Genomic DNA, 25,510 nt, shown 5'->3' on the forward strand with positions numbered 1-25,510 from the left:
CAAAAGAAAGCAGAGGAGTATGATGTCACAGAGGCCAGGGAAAGAAAGATTCTGGGAGAAAGGAACAGAAGAATGATGTCAAGTTCTACAGAGAGTTACAAGGACTGATAATGATCCATTGGATTTAACTCTAAGAAATCACTGTAATCATTAGTGAGAACATCTATTCTAATAGACTTGTAAAGGCAGAAACAATATAGAAAAGTATGAAGAGTGAGGGGTTGTTGGAAAGTGAAGTGAGAGTAGATAACCCTTTTGAGTAGGTGTTCCGGATGGGAAAGGAAGATGATAGTAGAAGGAGGCCAATGTGGAGTTGAGGGGAATTTTTGTTGTTCTTAAGATAGGAGAGACTCAAGCAACCTTAATGCTGATAGGAAGGGGGAAAATATAGATTTGAGAATACGGGAGGGAGATGGGCTTACTAATAGGTAAAGGCCTTGAGAGATTGGCTGAGATAGAAACGCAAGAGCTCAGGCAGAGATTAACTTTAGGAGCAGGGACACCCCTTCTTTTAAAAGAGGAAAAATAAGAGAATAGTGAGTTTGGAAACAAGTGAATCTTTAGATTGAGAGACAGATGTGGAGAGAGGACTTTTATTTGATGGCTACATTTTATTTTTTATTTTTTAAGATTTTATTTATTTATTCATGAGAGACACACAGAGAGAGGCAGAGACACAGGCAGAGGGAGAAGCAGGCTCCATGCAAAGAGCCCGATGTGGGGCTCGATCCTGGAACCCCAGGATCACGCCCTGAGCCAAAGGCAGGCGCTCAAACACTGAGCCACCCAGGCGTCCCTAATAGCTACATTTTCTTAAGGACTAAGTGTTTTAAGAATAGAGGAGAAATTGGGGAGGCACTGGGTAGAAGTTTACTTTGTTGGTGCAGTGCTGGAAACACTAGATTCTTCTATGTCTGGTGTTTTACGAGGCAGTGGTGGCAGCAGATTGGAATCTAGATTGTTGGGGAGAGGAGAGGTTAGAATGTGAAGCATGGAATCATGGCTGGAGGGGAAGGCTGTGAGTTATTGACAACATTGATAGGTGAAGATAAAGGAGAAGTGTCCTGGAATTATAAACTGTGTGGGCTTTGTAGAACAGATGATGAGGGGTAATTACAGGGCCAGGAAGTAGATTGACAAAACTGAAGACTTTAAGTATTAGCAGTTCTGGATGGTGACAAGCTCCAGATTATGGTCAATAGGAATGGGAATGAGATGTTTTTTACAAATGAAATAAAGACATGAACAAGTTAATAAATAGGTAAAGGTCTTTCAAGTAAGCAGTCAAAATGTAATGTGAAGTTCTCAGATTAACCTCATTATTCTGTTCTTTTCTTTCAGGGGGTGGAGGTGGAGGTGAAAGCAGAGTTTATCAAAGCTACAGAAAGAGCTGATAAAGATACAGATGGAGTGTGTCCAGGAGACTCAGAAAGGGGGAAAAGAGCATAAGTCTTCAACCTCAACAGAGAAATCAGTGACAGTCTTCTAATACAGTCTAGGGTTGCCTCAAAAGGAAATTTCAAAACCAAGATGCATGTACCTATGCCTCTCAAAAACCTCTGTTGATAATAGTTTCCATGTCCTTAGCACTTTGAACTCTTACCTAACACAGCCTACCTCTAGCAGTGAGATAACTTTGGACCCAAAATCGAGGGTGCCATGCAGAAGAAAACTCAATGAACTTTCTGAAGCTGTCTTTCCCCTACCTCAGGTAGGAGCCCAATGCCTTTGAATATTTTCCAATTATTAAAACAAAACTTTACCTCCTATTGCAACCCATAGTTACAAGATAGCAACGCTCCCAGAGCTCCTTTTTATGTATGCCTAGAATATTCATTAACATTAATGGGATGATTATAGTCATATAGAAAAATTAGAGTTGGGGATGCCTGGGTGGCGCAGCGGTATGGTGCCTGCCTTTGGCCCAGGGTGCGCTCCTGGAGACCGGGGATCGAGTCCCACATCAGCTCCCTGCGTGGAGCCTGCTTCTCCCTCTGCCTGTGTCTCTGCCTCTCTCTCTCTCTGTCCATCATGAATAAATAAATAAAATCTTAAAAAAAAAAGAAAGAAAAATTAGAGTCAAAGGAAAGTATATGAAGGAGAAACTGGTTTTTTGAAATTTCATTAAATCAGAATTGTGAACACAGCCTAATGAACCATTCTACCACTACTTTTGAAAGATGGAAAAGATAACTTTAATTTTTTTCCATTTCCAAAATTACCAATCTGCACTCATTTTTCCCTATGCTCTTTCTAGGATTTGTATTGCTCCTGCCTTGGAATGCTGAATATCTCCTGTGTCGGATTTGAAAGATATTATCTCTTAGGTGCCTGGGTGGCTCAGTTGGTTAAGCATCCAACTTTTGATTTCAGCACAGGTCATGATCTCAGGGTCCTACAATTGAGCCCCACATCTGGCTCCATGCTCAGCGGGGAGTCTGCTTGAGATTCTCTCTCTCTCCCTCTTCCTCTGCCCCTCAGCCCTCTTTCTCCCTTTTTCATACACACACAAATAAAGACATAAATCTTAAAAAAGAGAGAGAGAGATGGGCAGCCCCGATGGCCCAGTGGTTTGGCGCTGCCTTCAGCCCGGGGTATGATCCTGGAGATGCCGGGATCGAGTCCCAAGTCGGGCTCCCTGCATGGAGCCTGCTTCTCCCTCTGCCTGTGTCTCTGCCTCTCTCTCTCTCTCTCTGTGTCTGTCATGAATAAATAAATAAAATCTTTTTTAACCTTTCTTTTTTTTTATTTTTTTTTTAATTTATTTATGATAGTCACAGAGAGAGAGAGAGGCAGAGACACAGGCAGAGGGAGAAGCAGGCTCCATGCACCGGGAGCCCGATGTGGGATTCGATCCCGGGTCTCCAGGATCGCGCCCTGGGCCAAAGGCAGGCGCCAAACCGCTGCGCCACCCAGGGATCCCAATAAATAAAATCTTAAAAAAAAAAGAGAGAGAGAGATATCATCTCTAGGACTTCTACAAGGGTCATCATTCCTCCACATAATTAAAGTTTAGGTTTCGTGGGCTGCTGATCTCATGAGCAAGTCACCCAACTATCATTCACTGTTCTTATATGGTGACCATATTTTCCAAATATTATTCAAGATTCACTTAAATTCTATCTCCTTCATGGAGTCTTCTCTGGCCATCCTAACCTGCAGAGAATTCTGTCTCCCATTGCATGAAATACATAGTTCAACATGTATCTGTTGGGTGCCTACTAAGATGCAGGCACTGTCCTAGGTGCTGGTGATACAGTGTTCAATACGATGGTTTATGTAAGCACTAGGGCAAAATGCATAGGATGAAATAAGTACTTAGTACATAAACTTTTTTTTCAGAAGTTTCAAGGTAGAATAAAAGAAATTGCACATTTATTAAATGCTCCCTTCTGTAGATCAGAGCTTTAATCTTCAGAATATTCCTTAAGGCTCCACACATAACAAAACTGGCCAACGGGTTACAGGTAAGTAATGCCTTTACAGGTCATGTGATAAAACAGAAATCAGGTAGCATCTGTTTGATACCAAAGCCAAGCTTTTACCACTTCCCTGAGGCTCCCTCTATTGAGGAGAAAAGACAAGGCTGATTACATTTGCAAACATTTACTGAGTGCTTATTACAAGCCAGGGACTATATTAAGTACTTTGCTTCGGTCATTATTTAATTCTTATACCAATACTGACATGGACACGATTGCTATCCCCGTTTTAAAGATAAAGAAAATGACTGATAAAGGGATTACCTAACTTGTCCAGTACCCTCCAGCATGTAATGGCACAGCCAGTATTTTAACCCATTTTCTTCCGGCTGCAGAACTAAGATCTTATCTATTTTATTTTGTTAATAAAACCTAAAGGTGAGAAAACTAGATTGAACTTCTAGCTCCATCATTATGACTTGACTGAACAGGTGTCATTTTCTTCATAATCTCAATTTCTCAGTTTTTCAAATGAAAAAAAAAGTCTATTTTGATTTTTTGTGTGGCAGTGTGGGGTTCAAATGGGAATGATTTATCAGGTGCTTTATTAATAGTAGATGACAAAGAGAGAGTTACATTTTAGATCAGGATACTGGCCAGGACCTTCTAAAAAGTTATCTATTGCCAAATCTATGCTTCAAGGAGTCACTTTTAAGTTTAGAGTTCATTTTTAATGAATTGTGTCTCACAAGTTTAATAAATGAAAAAAGATTTTTAATGTGGATTGTTTTTAGTAGATAATATGGAAAAGTGTCCAACCAAGAAAGTTAATGTTTAATGTTATTATCCAGAAATTTAGTCTTATGTGTGGTTTTCTATTGATTTTGAGAGATTTGAAAAATTAGAACAGCGTTGCCCACCGTTCTGTGATGTTTCAAGGGACAGTGAGGGTCTCAGCTTCATTAAAAGTAATATATCGAAAAATCTAGAGGACAGCGGTGGTGCAGGAGGCAGCCAGAGAAACAGCTCTGGGTAGGTGCCAAGAAAGAGGTGGACCTGGGGAGTTCTTCCCTCCTGGGGGCCGGGGGATGAGAAGGCATGGCCTCCCAGGATAGGTATCCTGCCTCCTTTTGAAGAATCCAGGGTACTGGGGGCCCTTACCCAGAGAGACTTTTCATACTGACAGCTAGCCCTAGTTGCTCATGCTGTCACAAGAAGGGAACCTTCGTGCCTAAGACCACCAGGCTCTTTGCTGAGCCTGGGAGACAGTGGTCCAGAGGGGCGCAGACTTGTGCCCAAATGTCCCGGTTCCTGACTCTAGGATTCCAGTTCTAGAGACCATTCTTAGGTCTCTCTCACAGTGCCTGCAGTGAAGGCAATGATTAACTAGGGTTTTCTGGCTCTGGAAAAGTCAGGCAATTGTCGTAATTAAGGGCATGGCCTGTGGAGGCTGATGGACGGATGGAAGTCAAGGAACTGGGAGACTACAGCAAAGTGCTTCCAGAAGGTCACCCCAGGTAGGTCTGAGGTCCATCTCATATAGAAGTTGCCAGACATTGCTGACGCAGGGTGGTCAAAACTGGAATGGGCATGCTTTTAGCATAAACTAGTCTTCCGGGGCAGTTAGTCCAGTGCTGATGACTTCTGACCCAGTGCCTCCTCCACTGAACTGCAGCTGCAGAGCATGCCAGGCAGTTCAGATGGCCATGTTTCAGGCAGTTGATAGAGTGAGAGGAATGTGGTGGAGCCATTTCCCTGGGATGTCACTGCCATGTGGGAGCCAGTACAGGGGAGAAGAGGGGGGTAGGGAGTCTCTCTTCGTAAGACTTTGGGCACCTTCTTTTTCTCTTTGGGGTATGATTTCTCCAGTGGTAACTGGAGGGCTTGGCCAGGAGGGCCAGCCCAGGGGTGGGTCACAAAGGTGACTCCAGCCTGGTCCTTGCCTTCAGTGGAGTGGAACAGGAGATTGATGTGCAAACAGAGTTACAATCCTAGGTAACTGGGATGGTGGCAAAAGTCTGTGCCAATGACTGAAGGAGCCCAGACGAGGGGCAAATAATGTCACCTGTGGAGGACACTTGGATGAGATTGGTTTGATAGAACCAGTCTGAACCTTTTTACCACCCCAACTTGGGCCTGGCCTGGCCTGGAGGCAGCTCAAGAAATGTCTTCAGAGGGCAGCCTGGGTGGCTCAGCGGTTTAGCACCACCTTTGGCCCAGGGCATGATCCTGGAGACCTGGGATCGAGTCCCATGTCGGACTCCCTGCGTGGAGCCTGCTTCTCCCTCTGACTGTGTCTCTGTCTCTCTGTTTCTCATGAATAAATAAATAAAATCTTAAAAAAAAAAAAAAAGAAAGAAAGAAATGTCTTCAGAGGTCTCATAGTCTTGCTGAAAGGAAGTATTTCTCCCTCCAAGTTTTTGTTGATTATTAAATTATCATGTGTTGGGTCAGGGTGTGGGAGGGTATTGGGGTGACTAGGGGTCAGGCTGACCTGATGGCCCTGAGCTTTTAAACACACCCATCTCTGCTTTAAACATTTCAAGCTCATCCCGTGTCCTTAGGATAAAGTAGAGATTCTTTAGCAGATCAAGGCCTGTGTGATCTCTTTACAGTCAGAATGAAATTTCTCAATTTTGGTACTATTGGCATTTGGAGTTGGATAATTCTCCATTGGAAGAGGAGGTTGTCTTATGTACTATCAGATGTGAGGCAGCTCCCCTGGCCTCTGCATACCAGATGTCAATAGCACACATACCTCTCTCCAGTTGTGACAACAGAAAATGTCTCCAGGCATTGCCAAAGGTCTGCCCCCTGGGGGGCCAAATCATCCCTGCTTCAGATCCATTGGACTAGAGGAGAAGCAGCTATTCTGAACTTCTTTCATTTCCAGGAATGTACCTTACTCTTTCCTCCTGTAGCCTTTTCTCCCTTCTTTACTTCGTTGATCCTTATTAGCCCTATAGATCTCAGAGTTCTCTCCCCCCAGAAACTCCTCTCTGACTTTCTTAGACTGGGCCAGGTACCCGCTTTGGTCTCCCATAGCCCTTTGGGCTCCTCTATTCCAGCTCTGCATACTTGGGATTGTCACTATGTGGGGACCAGTTTGTCTTCCCCACAAGACTGGGAGTCCCAGGAGGATAGAGTGTTCATCACAGTGTTCCCAGCACTACCCAGCTCAGGGCCAAGTACAAAACAAGAGCTCAGTGTTTGTGGAATGAATGGATCTTGAAACAGAGGTTAGGCTGTGGACTTCCCTGATGTGGATGGTGGATGCCAGCAGTGATTAAGGTGCTGCTGTTAAATTTTGCTTCTTCTAGCCCCTGCCCAGCCCTCAGAGTCCTCTTAACAGATGTTTCTGGGGATTGTACATGAGAGAGACCTGGCACAGAGCAGGATCCTTGGCCCAATCTCATGTCCAGCCAGCTTGCTCCTCCATTAGCCAGATTACCCACCCAGCGGCTCAGACATGGGGCCACACTTTGACCTTCATTCCTTCAACTGTGTATTGAAGCCCTCTACCTCTTAGGCCTGTGTTATGGCTGGAGTACAGTTATGAAAGAACAGAGGCCCTGTCCTCAGGGAGCTCAGTTCTAATAAAAGGCAAAGGTACAGTAGGGGGAGAGGAACAGGAATGAACAATGAACAAGATGAATAAGAAAAATATATAGCAGGTCAGATGGCAATGAGTGCCATGGCAAGAAACAAAGTTGAGGAAGAGGATAGGAAGTGAAGGCCAATGGGTAGAAGGGTTGCAATTTACAAAGGGTGGTCTAGGAAGACTTCTCTGAGAAAGTAACATGTGAACAAGGACCTGAAGGATGTGTGAAATTCACACTAGTACATGGGAAAGAGTATTTGACATTAAAGGAACAGTCAGTGCAAAGGCCCTGAGGTAGGAGAGGCCTGGTGTGGTGAAGGAGCAGCAAGGAGGTCCATATGATTGGAGTAGATGAAGTGAGGGAAAATAAGTAAGATCAGAGAGGCAAAGAGAGGCCAGCTAAGGCCAGCCCTTTGGGGCACAGTGAAAACTCTGCCTTCACTCCAAGGAAAGTGGGAGTCACATAAAAATTACCTCTTATGGAGGTATAACTTGGATACCACGGGCAGTACAGAGTTCAATGGCTTTCAGTTAATCTATGCAGGTGTGCTGTGCAACCATCCCAACCCTGTCTGAGAACACTTCCATCCCCTCAGAAAGTTCTCTTATTCCCTTTGGCAGCACCTTGCCACTCACACCTGGAGCCCCAGGCGACCATTAAAGTGCTTCTTGTCTCTATAGTTTTGCCTTTTCTAAGGATTTCTTCAATATCAGGTGTTTTATTTAATTTGTTTTAAGCTGAGAAAACAAATCCGAAAGCATACTAGAATGCTTTACATTATTACCCTCCCCCAGCATGTTTTGTGTTTGATGTCATGCTTTATATACTTTTATTTTATGGACCTGTTAACAAATTATTTCAGTTATAGTTGTTTTTAGTACTTTTAACTTCCATACTGGAGTTATGTGATTTACCCACCACCAGCACAACATTAAAGTATCGTGAATTTAACCTATATATAGACATTTCCTGGTTAGTAACAGGAAAACATGTGAAAGTGTAAATCTTTTTTTAGATTTATTTATTTATTTATTTATTTATTTATTTATTTATTTATTTATGAAAGACACACAGAGAGAGGTAGAGACATAGGCAGAGGGAGAAGCAGGCTCCTGTGGGGAGCCTGATGTGGGACACGATCCCAGGACACCAGGATCATGACTTGAGCTGAAGGCAGAGGCTCAACCACTGAGCCACCCAGGCATCCTCGAAATTGTAAATCTAATCAGGTGTCCTTTCATTTCAGCTTGAAGAAGTCCTTTTACCATTTCTTAAAAGGCCAATATTGGTGAACTCCTTCAGCCTCTGCTTGTCCAGGAAGCACTCTCCTTCTTTTCGAAAGACAACTATGCCAGATAGGGTATTCTTGGTCTGCAGTTTTCTACGTTCAGCACTTTTGAAGACTTTGGGTTTGTGATTTTGTGATCTCAACTCCTGGTGAAAATGCAGTCCTCACTTCACCTGGGTGTGCGCCTAACGTCTCCTTTCTCTCCATGTGCCAGGGCCATTTCCTTTTCCAAAGAAAGTGACCAGATGCAGCTTAAAGGCAGCAAGCCCTGGGTGCTTCTCATCTTTTCTCTTTGCATCCCAAAGCTCCTTATTTTGCTCCAAAAAGATAACCAGGTCTGGCTTTGACATGAGACCCAAGGAGAAGAGGTTTCTGTAGCTCTAACATCACATCCCTGTACAATCCCCACTGAAGGAGGGTCAGGCATCCCCACTCCTCCTGAGAGTATTCTAGGGCCACATTCCTGAATGTCAGCAGTCCCTGAGAACTGGCCATTTCTTCTTCTTTCACCTCATCCTTTGGATTTCTTTCTCAGAAGACATTCGTGGAGAAATCCTCTGAGGATTTCTTATAAGTGGAACTTGTTTACAGCAACAAATCCACATCTTTTTTAAATACAGCTTTTTAGTACTTACTCTCCATGGGTGAATCTCAAAAATAAATAAAGGCATAAGTCTAAATAATAGCAGTATCATCTTCTAAGTTGGGTTTGTAAACTGAGGCACGAAGAGGCCAAATGAGTCACTAAGTCATAAAATAATGTCACTCACAGTAAGAAAAGTGACTTATTATAGAAGTCACTCACACTAAGAAAAGAAAAACAAAGGATATGATTCTGAGACTTGAAACTCTTATTTTGCATCGCTTCCTACTGTTTAAACTTTTCACCCTATGAAAGCTCTCTCCAATGAAAACAGCCTTAGGTAGGAAATCCCAATGTTTGTAGACTTACTTTGGAAAAGAACTCCTTGTATGTTTGTGTTTGATAACATTGTTGTAGTTACTAAAATATCAACTCCTGTTTGGAAATTTGTAGAATTCCCACTGTGGAGGCAAGGTTATTTGTGTGTGCAAGCTTCTCAGTTCAATATTTTCCTTAATGTTGGGTTGCTATGGAATCATATAAATAATTGAATTTCCTTGATATACAAGATAGTCTAAATTGGTTTTAAATATGATTAAATGTGAATGAATAATATAGTGCCACATTTTTTCTACCTGTGAGCTATTTTACGAAAGAGGAAACAAACATACAATTGAGTACACAAGCACTCATAAGAGAGAATAGAATAAAAATAGTAAAGGGTTAAAAGTGGTCACTTTAGCAAAATTGTCAGATTAAAGGTTATCAATCTGTATTGTACTTATTTCCTTTGACGATATTACTGTTGCCACACTAGACCATGAGTCTGGACAGTAGGAAATTCCGTGACTACTGGTGGCAGACAGGTTGAATAAATAGGCTTTGTTTCCAGATCTAACTACAGATAGCCTAAATTTGAATCCATAACATGGAAGAAATAAAATAAAGCAGAAATTTCAATAATTTACTGAATTCATATCTCAACCATCACCTTTCTATTTATATTTCATGGCATATCAACTCTTTTAAAAGATATTGCAAGACAAATGTCAAACCCTGGTATACAGGATCTATTTTCAAGCAGTTCATAGAATATTCAAAATACAGTCACATCTCACAGCAAGAGGGAGACAACACTGATCAAATTTTCAAATCCAAACAGAATAAGATACCAAGAGTTCTATGAAAACAGCACAAGATTAAGTATTAGTCATAGTTTAAGAAAAATTAATGGACCATATTGTCCAGTAACTTTCAGAATATTGGAGTAGTAAAATTTGTTTATGAAGAATTATCTGCTACCAATTTTGATACTTGATCTAGCAAGAACAACACCAAGAAAGCATCAGGATAAAAGACAGTTTGTTGTTAGGGTTATAAGAAATTTCATATTTGAGTAAAATGAGATGATCAAAACCAAAGCAATTGTAGATTTATGTACATGTTGTATGTTTCATTCAAAGCTGTCTTAGTGTTTTGTGGTTCTGATAGAATTAATTATTTCACTTTAAGATACCGAAGACCAGATCAGTGATTGATTCCTAGTACCTGGCAACAGGTACTTTTAGACATAATGTCAGATCTAGGGAGCACACGATGTAAAAATAAAACCATCTGTGGATTGTTTCTTACACAAAATGAAGAATAATGTCTAGTATTTAGCAGGTAAATATTTAAGCATCCTATTAATAACAATTATAAATCATACCAACTATGAATACATAATACAGGATTTTTAATTTTTCTTTTTTCCACTTGAAGCTTCCACAGAGGGTACAGCACAAAAACCATCAACACTCATACAAGATATATAACTAGAAGGTAAATCTATCCATTTACCCTGAAGGTAGTAACTTTCTACTATCCCCCTTTTAAATAGCAGTATCTATTGCCCATGAGAGGCAGGGGAGTATATTGGCAGAGATCAAGGGATTTGGCGTCAGATAAACTCATATTCAAATCCAACTCTGCAACTTGCCAGCTGAGTTTCCAATAGCCTGTTGTACAAGTCATTTCATCAGTATGACTCAGTTTCTTCATCAGTGAAATGGAAAATGGAGTTGTTGGCAAAATAAATCACCTCTCTTCCATATCTTTTGAAATGATTATATATTTTTTATCCTTTCTGTTGTTGATGTCAGTATCACATTGATTGATTTGTGAATACTGAATCACCCTTGTATCCCAGGAACAAATCCTACTTGATTGTGGTAAATGGTTTTTAATGCATAGTTGGATTCCATTTGCTAATATTTTGTTAAGAATTTCCCCAACAAAACAGGATTTAAAGAGCCTACATGGTCAACTGCTACTCTTGTTGCATTTATGTAAATAATCAGGCCAAGTTATTTTAAAACTAGGCTTACTTTGCAGATAAATCAGTATTAATTTAGCTATCTTCTGTAGAAATTAGAGTGATTATATAGAGAAAACTTATGTTTCAGTAACATATCTGTGTAGTTATTAGATTGGTTTTTTTTTTTTAGGATTTTATTTATTTGAGAGATAGAGAGAGGGAGAGTGTATGCGTGAGCAGGGGAAGGGGAAGAGGGAAAAGTTGAGGGAGAAGCAGACTCTTCACTGAGCAGGGAATGGGATATGGCAGGGCTCAAGGCTCAATCTCCCCCTGCAATCATGACCTGAAAGGAAGACAGATGCTTAATGGACTGAGTCAGCCAGGCACCCCATAGATTCTAATATTGTTCATTTTAAACTGAACTAGATCCTTATTTCTTCTAGTTTTCTCCAGTGTTTGGGTGTGAGTACATTTTTTCATCTTTCTGAGTCGGAATCATTTCAGAACTAAAACTGCCCCTTTTCATAAAAGACAAACTAAATATGAACGACTTGATGTAAACTTAGAGAAATCACTGTAATAGCTCACATATAGATCTGAATGTCTGTTGTCTATTGGCCACTCAAAAAGATGATAAATATTTGAACTATAACAAGGAAAATCTGTAAGATTGTCACTGCTAGCTCTCACTGTATCTGAAAACATTTCCAACCTGACATCTGAAAATTATTTTGTCATGCCCCTCCTTTCCTTCCTAAGACTTTATTTGAACACCACTGATCCTGGCTAACATTTTAGGTTTGAAATGAGAATATGATAAAATTGATATGAGAGTAGATTTTCCCTTCCCTATGTTTTGAGGATGCAGTTTTTTCCACCCATATAAGGATCGATGGTAAGCAACAAGAAGTTGTAATGCACCGCTACAGATACAATCTCCACCCTACTTTTTTGCTCAAGGAATCTGACCTCTGAGGATTGGCTGGGTTGAGCCCATGGGAGATGCTGGCAGCAATTTGAGGAGCATGAGGAAAGGGAAGCTACTGCAATATTCTAGCTTTCCTTCCTGCATTTTAAGATGACTGCATTCTTTTAATGAAGGCCACAGCTTCTCTTGTGTGGCCTGCCCTATGTAGCACTCTCTCTGGGTCCTGATAATGCCTTCCAGCCTTGACCCCTCGCTTCAGACCTAAAGATGGCGACTTCCGGCAGAGTACTACACCAACTGTTTGTGCCTTTCTGAAACATTGCCCACATGTTTGTAAACAGTCCCTTTATGAAGCTCTCCTTACTCACTTCGTGCAGTTTTGTTTTTTTTAACTGGGATCCAGCTAATATCAAATTATGATATTGTGCCCTTTAGTACAATTCCTACAGAGAGTTCAGCTCACACGTGTCAGAGTGAGTATGTGTGTGTTTTGGAGTATGTGTGCATGCACGTAAATGTGTGTGGCCCTGGGTTTGAGATCAACAGTTGACTACTTCATTTTCTAAAAGGGCAGGAGATTCTGAGGCCTGAGGGAAAAGCCAACTGCTCTCAGCCAGACTCTGCCTCGGCAGAGGGTCTTTTGAGCCCAGGCTGCCCCACAGGGAGATCTATAGCTGCCAGTTGCTGGGAGGTCTCAAAATAAGGCTTAGTATTCATGGCCTTTCAACATGCAGGGATTTCAGTACATTGCTGGCTTGAGTCAGTTTTGTCACTGATACCAGCATAATCTTTTATAATCTTTAGAGGAAAAGACTTTATTGAATAAAAGATTAATTACTTCTCTAATAAGTGGGTTAATAAAGTTATACAAGTAATCAGAAAACCATCCAAACCAAAATATCTAAACCAAACAAAAAAGAAAAAAAAAAAAAAAAGGAGCAAGTGTTAAAGTTCTGTTACCGGGCAGTCCGGATGGCTCAGCCGCCTTCAGCCCAGGGCCTGATCCTGGAGACCCTGGATCAAGTCCCACGTTGGGCTCCCCGCATGGAGCCTACTTCTGCCTCTGCCTGTGTCTCTGCCTTTCTCTCCGTGTCTCTCATGAATAAATAAATAAAATATTTTTTAAAAAATAAAAATAAAAAAATAAAAATAAAAAATAAAGTTCTACTACCTAACGTATAGACACCAACAAGGCCAGATGGGAAAACAATGGAAATCTGGATGTAAGCCAGTCTATATTGGCCGATGCCTGGCCAAGTTTTTGCAACTGCAAATATGCAACTGCTATGTCCTTATAGCATTTAATGAGCAGTTATTACATGTCAGCCACTGTCCTAAGCATTTTAGTTGTGTTCATCAGTTCTCACAGCAGAGGAGTAACACTATGTATCACTTCTGCTCTACTATTAGAGAAACTGGACACAGAAGGGGTAAGTAATAAGTGGTAGAAATAAAATTTGAACCCAGGCAGTTTTACTCTCTCCAGAGCCAACATTCTTAATTACTGTACCATGCTGCTTTTTTCACCTAAAAAATCAGATGGCTGGCATAATGATCTCCAAGGTCTCTTAGCTCTAAGTCTTCCCTCTGAGTCTATTTCATTCCCTACACAAAAGGTTAATAATTTCCTTTAACATCAAGAATGCTCTAATTTCTCATACTACAAAACTGTGCCCCTACTCTCTCCCTTGCCTCTGTTGGAGTCATTCCTCATCCTACACGGTAATTTTACTTGTAGTCACTATCAGAAGACTGGAAACCTCCCTTCTCTGGAGTTCAGTTCAGAAAATACCCTGGAACCTCTCTTCCAACTCTGCCTTAAAAACCTTGCCCTTCTCACAGCTAGATGTGATGTGACACCAAATTTCCAACGGAGGCTAAAGATCCGTTAATTACATGATGACATACATGCCTGCCACACTGAGGGTTCAAGTGTAGCTTTTTGGGATCATCCAAATCTTTCCTATTTTCTTCCTCTCTTTTTCTTACAATGTCTTTCCACCTGATCCATTTTTCCATTATCCATTCCCTCACCCCCACCAAACCTTTCCATAGCGACCCATAAGACTCTCAACTCAAGTAAGCAAATTCTCCTTCTCAATCTCAGTTTAATAACTTCTCTTTTGAGGAGATGATCTTTTACCTAAAGCTATCCTGGTAAAAGGAACAGCATACTTTCTGGAGATGCAAAACTAGCCCAATTGATTTTAAGATTCAAGTGTGGTGGGCCATTTTACAGTGAATATACTTCCTCTTTAGGGACTAAATTAAAAATAACTAGCTCATAGATTGAAAGTAATTCAAATACTCCTCTTTCTTGAATAGAAACAGGTTTTATACAAGTGTCCCAGCTGAAATAGCACTTTGGAACTTGGGACTTCCTGGAAAATACAAATGAACAGCCAGATCTTCAGTTTGATCATACTTAAGATAAAGGAAGTGTATTTTAAATGTGAACAGATGGATCTGTTAAAAAAAAAGTTTATGAGAAACGTTATCATAGATTTTAGAATGATTAGTTTACATTCTTCAAGTTTCTTTAGATGTGTAGCCAATGTGGGTTTATATATCTTCCAACTCTGGCAGAAAGAGAAGTACAGCATATGCTGTAATGTCCAAAATCTTGTTCATAATGCAAAGTTCAAGAAATGTGGGGTTTTTTTGCTGAGGCATTTCTATTTTGGAACTGTCAATTATGAATGAATAAAGTAACAAAAATTCTTTGAGATCTATCAAGAACTGCAAGGTCTTTACCTATCTGTATCTTAACCTATAGGAAGTATGAATTCTTTGAGAAGTAATTTAATTTCATTAAAACAATGTGGCTATTCAGAATTTTACTTCATTGACCTAACTTTTCTCCAAAGAATGGTTCAAATTTGTGGAGTATGACATTTAATAATATATTGATCCTACTATGTTAACGAACAGATATTTGGGAGTACCTGTTGTATGTTAGGAATGATGCTCTAGCATAAGAACATGGGAGTGAATAAGCCAAGATGTTGAGGGTCATATCAATGAGAGGCCAATTCCTCTCGTCTGATACTGTGTATTTAAATAACACAGGGAAGTATTTTGTATTGTTTAGTTTAGTTTAGTTTTGTTTTAAATCTGGATTCCCAAGCCAATCAAATCAGATTGGGTGTGGGACGCAGAAAACATTACTTTTAACACTCCTCAGGCAATTCTGATTTGCCTACGAGTTTGAGAACCAACATGCCAAGCAACAACAACAAAAAAAAGATAATCATGGTCCTGTAATGTTCTGTGAAGTGTCACAGTACATTGTAATAACTCGTTTATACATGAAACTCTTTACTAGATGGAAAACTCCAAGCATCATTTCTCAATCATTTGACTTTGACCCACCACCTAGTTCAATGACTAGCATGGAGTAGACACTCCATAAATGTTTTTATTGAATGAGTAAATGGGTGAATGGATTGGCACATGTTCTTACACTCTACTTTCCCTCTTCCTTTGTTTCTTCTTTGTCTAAAGTTCTGAACCCTGCCTGCACATTAAAATCACCTGAGAGCTTTGTAAAGCTCTCCTGGGCCACACCCCAGGCCAGTTAAATCAGAAATTTTGAGGGTGGGGCCCAGGTAGTTTTTTAAAAAAATCCTTAGGCAATTCAAATGCACAGCCAGAGTTGAGAATTATTGACTAATTTTTACTCACTCTTTAAGGCCTTTAAAATCCAGTTTTTTTCAATGAACTTTGATGGTCTCCCCACATTGATCATTCAGTTTCTTAAATTCTGATTGTTCTTAAGAGAGAAAGAAGTAATTTTAGTCTCAGTTATTTTCTTTTTTGCCTCCATGTGTATGCTTTTCTCTGTGAAGCTAGTGTTTGAGGGCAGGATTTATGCTTTCCATAGCTTTGCCTTCCTGGGAGAGGTGAGGACACAGCTAGGCCTGAATTCTAACACCACGTAGGTAGGAACTAAAGGCAGTGATAGGAGTTTGTTGAAATGTCATGTTTCTCCATCCAGACCTGCCACATACTAGTCAATAGAACTTAGGCGATCAACAAATTGCTGTGAAAGTTTCAATGGGTTGTAGTAACCAATTTTCTCAACCATTTCCTAGTTTTAAAAGCTTTGACCTAAACTAGAACTTGAGTCTGACATCACATGGATGACGGCCAGCTCCTTGAAAGGCATAATTCAACTTACTTATCAAAGGAAGATCAACAGGCTGATTTCAGTTTATGAAGGGACAAGGCAAAGAGATTAAAAATTCAGATTGCATTGTTGTCCTGTCTTTCTAACCCTTAACTCATATTGTCCTAGGAGAAGTAAAGGGTGGTGCAAGAATTTGGGAGGCACCTATTAGCACTCACCTTGGGCATGTGAACACCTGATTATTTTCATGACCAGATCATAGAATTCCATAATGCTTATTAAAAATGCTGATTTTTTTTATTAGTCAGCATTACTGTGCTGCTGAGTAGTATGAATTTGGTAACTTAGCAGTTAATGGATATGTGTTTATTAATAACAACAATTTTAGTGATGGATTTTATATACATATTTCAGCTGTATATTTTGTAGGACTCTGATGTTTTGAAATTTCTCTTCCCTATTTTTAAATTTAGAATATCTAACAAATAGGTGGTTTCCCAATCAGGAAAAATGCCCATGCCTTATTAGATGGGCAAAAGGTAGACAAAATGAATATAGGGATTTGGTCAGTCTATGGCTGATGAATGGACAGTATTCAACACTTGAGGGGAAAAAAGTTGGACATTTATAATCAGTTAATTAGCATTCAAAGACTATACTTACCTGAAACTCTTGCTAAATAAATGCCAGAAACGGTGACTTTCATAAACTTCTATGGAGTCTATAAGTTCTCATGAGGACTAAATAAATTATGATTTTTCAAGAAGAATTTAGTGAGACATTTTTTACAGTAAGATACCTGTTTTCCATCCCTAAATGTTGTTCTTAAAGTTAGTTTAATTGTGATAAGTACAAATTCTTGAAAGTAGTTGATGATCATGCGCTTGGAAAAGAAATCTGCAAAACAAGGATATTTGTAAAATACTCAAACCCACATGGGCATATACAGACACACAAAAACACACCCAAAAGAGGAGTTTTAGTTTTTATACTAAAATCCAAATAGAGAAAGGAATATGTAAAAAAGCCTAATTTGGCACTAATTATGCAGAAGTGTTTGAAAGGAAATACTATTTCAAATGCCCTGTATTAAGCTAAATATTTAGTACCCAATATTTTTGCAAACCCACAGCTTGTATATACCAAAGAAAATAACGAAAACACAGAGGTTTCTACTGAGTCATTTGTTTCAGTTTTCTTGAAAGAGACTAACAATGGGAGGTTTTGTTCATGATTAAAGCAATTTAGCAATCTTTTTTATTGGTATTGTACTCATATGGGTTAGGTGGCAAAAGTAGTCAAGAAAAAAAAAAAGATGAAAACCAATTTCCTCATCCTTCTCCTGTATCTACTAGATAATATATCATGAAGAAAATGCAACACGTGCTTTACATTTTTTAAAGCATTTCAACATACATTGTTTTTGAAATTTTCCTTATACTGATCTATGAGACTTCTCTTGTTTTCCCCCATTTACTACAAATAAAGTAAAGGAGACTCAGAAAGCCATTATGATTAAACTTCCACAGACTTTAAACTCAATAGTAATCGATTTTATATTTATTATTTAAACAGATGCTTTAATATATGGGTGAAGGTAACATGTTTTAATTTCCCTTCCATAACAACAAAAACAAATTACTATTTACTTTCAGATCAAAGCCTGGCTACTTTATTATATTATTAATACCTTTCATTTTTGAACAGACTTGTGATGAGCAAAGTCTTTCACCAAGATTTTCAAACACTCCTGAAATGTTTACAAAATATTGGCTGCCTTAGCCCTCTCATGAACTAGTAACTGCTTTAGTCGCTCCTATATTAAACTCTAAGTGACTCTAGCAGATGAGAATAAAGTCCATTTGTGCTTAGTGCCAACTGGTCCCTTCAGTCTCAAGAGTTGGCATGAAGCCAGTAGTATTTCTACACAAAAGTGGTTTCTAATAAGTGTTGGTTCCTAACATCATGGTGGTTGTAAATGCTAATAAACTTCCTACAAGGGAAGTAGAAGTGGAAAGTTTTATTTGTCAAACATTTTATCACTGTTCTTGGTTAGCATGGACCATTACCCAGTTCCCTGAGGCACATATTCCCTGAGAGTTTAGCAGTTAATGAATATAAATAGCAGCAAGCCAGCAATTTTAGAACCATAAATAATTGTTCCTCCGAAAGCTCCGACTAATGGAAAAAAAATAATGAAAAAGAACTATCATAGCAAAAAATTACTTATGAAAGAAGGCCAAAATTGAAGTTCAAAATCTTACTAACTTGTCCCATCCCCCGACACTATATTAATCTATTCAGTTAATTAACAGATGAAGCTTTATAAATGTTAACTTTCAGTAATTGTCTTTTTTCCATCTCTAATATTTATTCCATATGTAATTCTCTAAGTCACACACTATAGTTAACATCATCAACAGGATTATATCCATCAATGATGAGTCATTTTTGTCCAGATTGATATTTCTGTAATCATTCTTTACTGACTTTTGAATTAAAAATATTCAATTAAGAATACAAGTTCATGTAGCAAATCAGAGAAGTGAATTAAAGGAAAGCTAACAATGCTCTCCTTATTCGCTTTCCATCAGTAAATATATTTGACTTAACTATGTTAGGGATTAATATATCAAAGTATCAGAAAGATATTAAAATAGCATGTTAACTCAGAATTTTCTTAATGTTCTAATGGTTTCCAGAGAAAGGGCAGCAATTAGCTTAATATGCAAAACCTGGGATGATATGAATGCCAATCCTTGCAGATTTTTTTAATTTGCTAATTATTCATGGACATTTACCGAGCCATGTGTATCAGATTCTTTTTTCTTTTTTTTTTTTTTATTCTTCATGAGAGACACACAGAAAGAGGCAGACACAGGCATAGGGGGAAGCAGTTTCCCTGTGGGGAGCCCAATGTGGGACTTGATCCCAGGACCCCGGGATGATGATCTGAGCTGAAGGCAGAGGCTCAACCACTGAGCCACCCACATGTCCCTGTGTATCAGATATCTTATATTTGTTATTATAGCATCAGGAAGCAGACTTTTAAATTATGATTACCACAGAAACAAGTTAAAGAAAGGTGATAATATTTTGACAAATATCTCTGCAAAATTGTAGAAAACAAGCTAGAACCTAGTAGTTTTTATTAACATAATCTTTCTTAAAATTTTAGAATGGTTTTAGATGAATATAACAGTTGCAGAGATAGTAATATGTAACATATCCAGTTTCCCCTATTAACATCTTACATAACCATATTACATTTGTAACAACAAATTTCCTGACTGCTATAGAAGACAGACTGATGGATGGGTTGATTCAAGAAGAGGTTAGAATTCAGGAAGGGAGAGAGAAAAGAGAAAGAGGAGAAGAAAATTGAGATATTGGTTTATTTTCACAGTTATGTAATAATATAAGATGTTGATGTAAGTTGGAGATGCTTTTTTTTTCTTTTAAAGATTTTATTTATTCATGAGGGACACAGAGACCTAAGCAGAGGGAGAAGCAGGTTCCCTGTGGGGAGTCTGATGTAGGACTTGATACCAGGACCCCAGGATCATGACCTGAGGCAAAGGCAGATGCTCAACCACTGAGCCACCCAGGTGCCCAGAGATGCTTTACTTAGAGTGCTTAAAATGAAATTGGGGAGGTATTTCGGAATGGAGATAGGGAAAAGTAAGCATTAGCTGATGTTAAAAAAAAAAAAAAAAATCCTAAAACGGGTGAAGAAGAATGAGAGATACAGGCTTTCAATTATGGAATAAATAAGTCACAGGAATCAAGGCACAGTATAAGGCACATAGTCAATGTACTAGCCACACTTGTGGTGAGCATAGCCTAATGCATAAACTTGTCAAATCATTAAGTTGTACACTTGGAACTAATGTAACATGGTGTGCCAACTATACTCAAACAAAAAAATAAATAAATTTTAAACATTAATTTTTTTTAAGATAAAATAAAACATTTTTAATGATGTGGCAAAGAACATCTGGAGGCAGGGTGGAGGAAAAGGGTATTTAGGGAAGGCCTCCTTGAGCTAACAGTTGAGCTAAGACCTGGGTAAGGAAAAATATGGAAGGCGAGCATTCTTATGGTGGGGGGGGGAGCAAGAGCAAAGGTACTGTGGCATAAATCTATGGGTGTTTAAGGAATAGGAAGAGTGTGATTGAGATAATGTGGCTACAGTACCATGAGCAAGATAAAAAAGTAACAAAGATGAGATCAGAAAGGTAGAAGTTTGTCTAGTTTAGCACATTTCATGTTTGGCTATTGTGGACATTGCTGCTATAAGCATTGGGGTGCAGGTGTCCCGGTGTTTCACTGCATCTGTGTCTTTGGGGTAAATCCCAAGCAATGCAATTGCTGGATTGTATTTGTTTTTTAAAAAACCATTATGAGGGGATCCCTGGGTGGCGCAGTGGTTAAGCGCCTGCCTTTGGCCCAGGGCGCGATCCTGGAGACCCGGGATCGAATCCCACGTCGGGCTCCCGGTGCATGGAGCCTGCTTCTCTCTCTGCCTCTCTCTCTCTCTCTCTCTGTGACTATCATAAATAAATAAAAATTAAAAAAAAAATCAAATGACCTACTACAATTACTATTTAATCCTTTGATTATCAATAACATCATTATGTAATTGCTAATTTAATTACTATTATAATAGTCCTACAGCCTATTTTTAGGAATATTTCCACACTAAAAGGAAATAGGAAAAATAATATATAAATCTCTAGAAATAATAAGGAAACCAATTCATAATACTCGATTCCAACAAAAACATTTGGTTTCAATGAAGCCTTGGCCAACCTTTCAGTTAGTAGACTGTAGAATTGAACTATGCACATCTCATTCCCTTTGCTAGCCCCTCTTTCATGAAAACTTTAGGAAAATTACAAGCTATCCATCCATTGATAAGGTATCCTTGAGGTAGGCATGGCTGACTAATGACACTAATTTGCTTAGCTGGCTCTGGGCTGTTCTCCTGCCCCCAGGTAACCGGCACACCTAAATATTCCATTAGAAGCTCATTTTGGATTGTCATAACAAGCATCTCTGAATCGGAAGTAAAGCAAATGAGGTGAAAACTTTAGTCTTTGTCATCCAAGGATGAGTCACTGATACTTACTAGATCTGGCTACTCCCTATTATCCACCCTTTTTTTTTTTTTTTTTTAAACCTGGCAGGGATGGCCTTCTCTGGCACAAATGAGAGGCCATGCAATTAAATTTTATTTGGCAAATATTATCCCTTCTTTTTGCCAGTTACTGTGCAAGGTACAACAGTGATCACACTCAAGTCTTTGCCCTTGAGGCATGTGTGCTTTAGAGGTGATGACGGATAAGTAAAAGGGCAATTTCAAAACCTTGGGATGAGTGTAAAATGACAGGTGAGATACGGCGCACATTGAGGGGTTTTTAACTCAGCTTTGCAGGGTCACAGAGGACTTCCCAAAAAAGGGTAAAATTCTGGGGTGCCTGGCTCAGTGGTTGGGCATCTGCCTTTGGCTCAGGTCATGATCCCGGGGTCCTGGGATAGAGTCCTGCATCAGAATCCCCACAGGGAGCCTGCTTCTCCCTCTACCTATGTCTCTACCTCTCTCTGTGTCTTTCATGAATGAATCAATAAAACCTTCAAAAAAAAAAAAAAAAAGGTACAAATCTAAATGAGACATTTTAATTTAAGTAGACTTAATAACCAGCACAGATTGTCATTGTCCTCGATGGTGCTAACTCTGATGGTTAGCAATCATCACCTTATCTAACCTTTCTTCAACCTCTACATAGTTGTTTACATCCATATCTTTATGCGGCTTTCCTCACTTGGCTTCTGGAATACTGAATTCTCCTAGCTTTCCAGTCTTATTTTACCCAGTTTCCTTTGTTCCTCAGGTGCTCTGAGGAATATTGGTATCCTCCTGGGCTCAGTCTTTAGATAATTTCTCTTTTCTTAATATGTTCAATGCCTTGATTATGCATCTAGTTCATTATCTTAAATTTTGTCCATGTGCTAATGATTTCCAAATTTATATTTCCAGCCCCGAATCCAGAATTGTCTACTGAATAGTCTATTCAGACACTCCACTTAGATTGCTAATAGACATCTCAAACAACCTATTCCAAAATAAACGTCTAACACACCCTCCCCAGATCTGCTCTTTATGTAATCTTTCCCAATCTCAGTTAACAATAACTCCATGTTTCCAGCTACTTAGGACCAAAACCTTGAGGTAATCTCTGCTCCCTCTCTTTTTCTTTCATCTCACATAAATCTGTTAACAAGTCATATTGACTCTTCCTTTAAAATATATCCAAAATGGAATCAATCACTTATTACTAACATCTACAGCAACCCTTGCCCAAACTACCTTCATTGCTCATCTGCATTATTTTAATAGCCTTTTAATTTGCCTGTTTTTATCTTTGCCAATATTCAGTCTATTATCAAAAAAGAAGGCAGATTATATTATGCCTTTATTTAAAACCCACTCCTCTTCCCATGGCTTCCCATTTCATCAAGTGAAAAGGAAAAGGCCTAGAAGGCCTTTGTGTTATGGCCATATTTTACCTCCCTGACCTAATCTCCATCTAGTCTTTTTCCTTTGCTCACTTTGCTCCAGCTTTAGTGATCTCCAGGGTGGGAATCTTTTTGATAAGACTTAATGGTCAATTTGGATAGAATGGATACAGGAGAGATGGAATTAAGAATAATATCCACATATGTGGCTTTGGCCACCAGGGGTATGATTATGCATTCACCAAGGAAGAAAGCATGAATGGAAGACTTGCTTTAGAGTTGATGGGAGGAGAGGTAATGAGCATAGTTTTAAAAATGGTGAATTTGAGTTGCCTCTGATATATCTATGGAGATGCAGTAATCATTTCATATTTGAAATCTCTCAGAGAGATCTGTATTATATATTTATATTTGGGAGTCCTTATATAGTAATTGAAGCCATGAAACTTGATGAGATGACTGGGGAGTGGACCTAGCAATCAATGGAAGTTACAAGTCTTATTTATTTATTTTTTTAAAAGATTTTATTTATTTATTCATGAGAATACACAGAGAGGAGAGAGAGAGGCAGAGACACAGGCAGAGGGAGAAGCAGGCTCCATGCAGGGAGCCTGATGTGGGACTCAATCCCGGGTCTCCAGGATCACGCCCTGGGCTGAAGGCAGCTCTAAACCACTGAGCCACCCAGGCTGCCCTATAAACCCTTTTTAAGCCAAGGGATAGACAGTGCTCCTGGCACCATCAAATAGGACAAAATAAAAACAAAACAAAAAACCTGAAATATATATAAAAAAAAGCAAACTAGTAGAGTGAGACACATCAGGATGCTTTTAGTTGAAAATAACAGAATATCTTACCAAATGTAGCTTACTAAATGCAAACAAACTATCCAGAAGTAGGTAGTTCAGTGGTTCAGTGAGGCCTCCAGAACCCAGATTTTTCCGCCTCTATCCATTCCTCATTCTATTGGCTTTTGTTCTCAGGTATATCTAACAAACCCTCTCCCAGTCCCATTGTTTTAGAAAGCTTAACTTATTTAAACCTCCCTTAACTATCAAGTAGTTAAAGTTATTATCATCCTTCCTGGTTTACAGATAGGAAAGGTCAGCACAGAGACAGTCGGTAATTTGCCCAAGTCCTAAAACAGCATATCGAGGAGCTGGAATTTGAATGCTGGATTCCAGAGTTCGTGCCATCAACCATTGTGTTGCACTGCCTTTCCTCTTACTCCTGAGATGACTATCACAGCTTTAGGCATCACTTCCTCAAGCAAGTCATTCAAGGGTGGAGAGAGTTTGCCAACAGCCCTCCACCAGAGTTCTCTTTCTGCCTTATTTGGCAGAATGAGGTAATGTGTCCTCTCCTAAATCAATCACTGGTAGTAGAAAATGAGATGACTTGCCTCGAATACAGTGTCACCACATCTTTGGGGAAAAATAGGGATTCTGTTTAAAAAAAAAAAAAAAGGTATATGTTGGGGGAGGAGATGCTTATTGAGAAGAAGAGAAAGAGAATGAAACTATTCTTTAAAGTGGAGTAGAAAGGGGAAGAGAGCAATAGATAAATGACATTATAAAGCTGAGAGGAATTTTCTTATTAGAGATGAGACATTGACTTGAGGACACCTAAATGTTGATGGTAAGGAACTGCGATAGGGAAGTGGAGAAGTGAGCTCCCAGTGAAGGATGGAGAGACTGGGACTCATGTACCAGTCAGTGAAGGATATTGATGTGGGTAGTTCTCTCTTCCATTGATCTAAAGGGAAAAAAGGAAAAGTAAAAAAAAGAAAAAAAAGAAAAGAAAAAAGGAAAAGTAGGTAGGTTTAAATATATATATAAGTGTGATATTAGAAATTTGAAGTGGCTCCTATCTAATTATTACCCTTGCATCCAGGTAGCAGAATTCAAGGTGGTGAGACCTTTCCTAGACATGGCCCAGAAAGAAGAACTGTGGCAGCCTATTAAGACTACTCCTAAAAATGAACACAGCATGTACAAGATTGATCCTGGTTGAATGGAACCCCTAAGATCTCAGTGACTACCTTCTCATGAATAATTCCTGAGACATATTCATTTAGAATGTAATATAAAAATAAACGTATTGCTATTTTCACTTGTTTGTATTATGTGCTGTACCTTCCTGATTAGATTTGAATCCTCTCAAATAAGGGATTTCTTTTTGCTGGTTTCTAAGTCAGGACTACATAAATAGTTGATGGCCAATAAGTGTCAACCAATGAGTGACTATGATAATGATGATTTTGGAGTAAAGATAAGATAGACTTCATCATTTTTTGTGTCATGCATGAAGGAATAGAGAAGAAATGCTCATTATTGACACTCCAAATTTTTAACAATTGTGGAAGTTCCCACAAAAAGGTTAGGATTTTATAAATTGATTTTACATGTGCAGTGATTAAGTTCCTGCTGGCCCATAGCCATAGCCCCGTGACTTAGTGAGCTGCCCATTCTAGACAAAAATGGAAAAGGTATTCTGAAAATGCCAGGTCACCTAGGTGCAGCACATATCTCTGAATCACCTCAGTTGCCCATCTGAATCATCATTGACCAAAAGTCAAATTATGCCCAAATAGAAACAATAGTCTCTAAACAACTGGCATAGTGGGACTAAAAGATGGATAAAGCATAAAGTAGAAATTCTCCCTATTTAAAACTCATTATACTTCACAAAATGTCATTGGACAATTAATTGAAACAGGGTCTAACATAGTGTGGACTTCATC

The 25,510-nt window shown here is 39.1% G+C and overlaps 1 long non-coding RNA gene across 11 annotated transcripts; it reads left to right on the forward strand.

The window, feature by feature from the left end:
• Position 1: 1 nt before the first annotated feature.
• On the forward strand, positions 2–24,879 carry LOC144316222 (uncharacterized). Of its 11 annotated transcripts, none has more exons than XR_013382077.1 (6): positions 2–143; positions 1,342–1,711; positions 8,271–8,489; positions 10,657–10,716; positions 23,862–24,115; positions 24,661–24,879. It is a non-coding gene; the product is annotated as an uncharacterized LOC144316222 (long non-coding RNA). The 11 variants fall into 11 exon arrangements; XR_013382076.1 differs by having other exon boundaries at positions 23,866–24,115; XR_013382073.1 differs by having other exon boundaries at positions 8,271–8,433.
• The last annotated feature ends 631 nt before the right edge of the window (positions 24,880–25,510 follow it).

Source organism: Canis aureus, chromosome 6, assembly GCF_053574225.1.
Source record: "Canis aureus isolate CA01 chromosome 6, VMU_Caureus_v.1.0, whole genome shotgun sequence".
Taxonomy (NCBI): domain Eukaryota; kingdom Metazoa; phylum Chordata; class Mammalia; order Carnivora; family Canidae; genus Canis; species Canis aureus.